Raw genomic sequence first — 2,354 nt, 5'->3', positions numbered from 1 at the left:
CTCGGACATCTCGGAGCAACTCAATGGTATTTAATAAGACATGGATAAAAATATTTTTAAAATTCCGTAACAGAAGATTGAGTGTTTTCCAATTGCACTCGAAGTCCCATAAGAAAAATCTCAGCGGTTACCTCGTTTTAGCCTTGTTACAAAATCGTTTCCCTCAACACGTAAACAGTCCAGGCACCTAAACTCTCAGGTGGCACTGCCACCTGAGAAACTGCGTGGACCAGCAGTTCTTGGAATGACAAAGCCAGATCTGCTTCTATGGGATTTGGAGTGTATTTTAAATAGGATAAAATCTACCCAATCAAATTGTGCACCAATACGGAATCATTTCGGATTTGCGAAAGGTTTTGTATTAATACCGACATCATTAAGATTTAATTTTTTATGATAGCATTGTTCGGAATAAGATTAACAACTTTTCTTTTCCGCTTTAACTAAACCCACTTTATTCTTCTGATATTCGGAAAACTTCTGCATTAATAGGGGCTATCTTTTGAATTTATTTTTTAAGAACAGAGATTCTTGAATCCTCCCGGAATAAATGCAGATTAAATTTCCATTAACTTAGGACAAATTGAAATAGAGTTTGTGTGCAAATCAAATGGGATATGATGTAGATCCCCATTCTTTCAAATTAAGGTGTAAACTAACTAAAGCCTTCATGATTTCTTTCGTTGACAGCTATGTGATACATATTCTGGAGTTTTATTAAGGTATATATATATTGTAATGAAGTTTTGAGTTAATTCACGGAAAGAGAAGAAAACTTCGCTGGGTCTCGCCGAAGCCAGAACCAGGTACGGCAAAAGCCACGCGTTCGTGTCAAATTCGATACTCTCAAGCCGATTCTAACTAATCTTAATATTATGGTCCATATTATTATTTTATTATTGTTATGAATTTATCATAAACGTTGTTCTCAATGTAACCGCACCCGAACATTGAATAGTAGGAAGGTTAGTCATTGAAAAAACAACGCGAGAATACCGGATAGACTGAAATGAAAATGAAACAGGGAACCCGGTAAAAATTCAAATAATAAAAGAACATAGAATATTAGCAAACCTTGTGTGTGAAGGATCGGGTTCGACGAAAGAAGCACCAGAAGAGGACCTGGACTCCACGTCGACGACTGACTGAGATGCTGGAATCCTGACATCTTGCAGTCCAACCTAACCACTGTCTGACAGTTGTAAACACGGAGCAGACAGCATCATAGCCTTTAACCAGAATCCATAGGTGAAAGGGTTGAGTACAAGGGTACTGCGCACCAAGTTAGCGTCGTTTCTCTAGGCACGTGTAGCACGAGGCGTTATTTCGGCGACCCTCGGCGAGTGGCAGCACCAGAAAGACCACCGTAACAGACTCAACCAACCCTGCAACACCACGTGAACGAGCGACCACGCGCTGGCATGACAGGGAAGGTCGACATCCATATTAAAGATTGCGTATGCACAACTAATAGCAACTTCAGGGGTCCGTAGGCCGGAGCTAATCGGCTGGACGGATTCTACCGCGGAAGGCGCGCATTGGCAAAAGACCTCATTGGAGCTCGTCCGTTGACACCAACCAATCAACGCAAGTCGAGGGGAGCGAAAAAGGAAACGCCAGAGTCGGCTTGAGAACCGGGATACGGCTAGACCCGAAAACCGTAACTGAACAATGTCTCAAGAAATCCAGGGAGAAGGAATTATGAGGATGGACGGGAAGGATTGGGCAACAGCGGCCAAGTGGCTGAACAGTAAGTGGACGTTCTTTTACCGATTTTAAGTGCCGTTCCCGTCTCGACTCCTGTTCGCGAATATTCGAAAATTTGTCGCGTGTGTTTAATGAAAAGTAGTTCGGCTCAAAGGCCAACATTGATAAGTTGGGTCGAACTAATCTCTCCAAACGACCTGGCAAAGGAATTGCCCATAAAAGAGAGGGTCGGAGCGTGGGACACCGGTGTCTCCAGTGAGTCTCAGCAGGTTCTCAGGAAGTTGTCAGAAAGTCGTCAGACAAGTAGTGAAAGTAAATGTATATTGATTTTGTCTTTTTTTCTGTTAATCAATAAGTACAATTTTTGGCTTTCGTAGGCCTGAACGTTTTAAACGAATTTTCTCTCTCGCCCGCGAGAACTTCCCCACATTATCTAGTGTCTCATATTAAATTAGACCAAGCGTTCCTGCTAGGCGACGCCAGGAAATCGCGGTTGAGGTTCCGGTAGCGTGGACCCTACCTGGCGCCAAATAAAATTAAAAGGAGCTTCGAGGGTTGTTCGTGATTCAGAAGTGTGTGACCCACGAACTCAGTCCATTCAGACGTGTCAGGCAGGTACATGGCAGTTGCCTTGTGTCTAGGGTTCC

Source organism: Belonocnema kinseyi, chromosome 4 (assembly GCF_010883055.1).
Source record: "Belonocnema kinseyi isolate 2016_QV_RU_SX_M_011 chromosome 4, B_treatae_v1, whole genome shotgun sequence".
Taxonomy (NCBI): domain Eukaryota; kingdom Metazoa; phylum Arthropoda; class Insecta; order Hymenoptera; family Cynipidae; genus Belonocnema; species Belonocnema kinseyi.
This window is presented reverse-complemented; position numbering follows the sequence as displayed.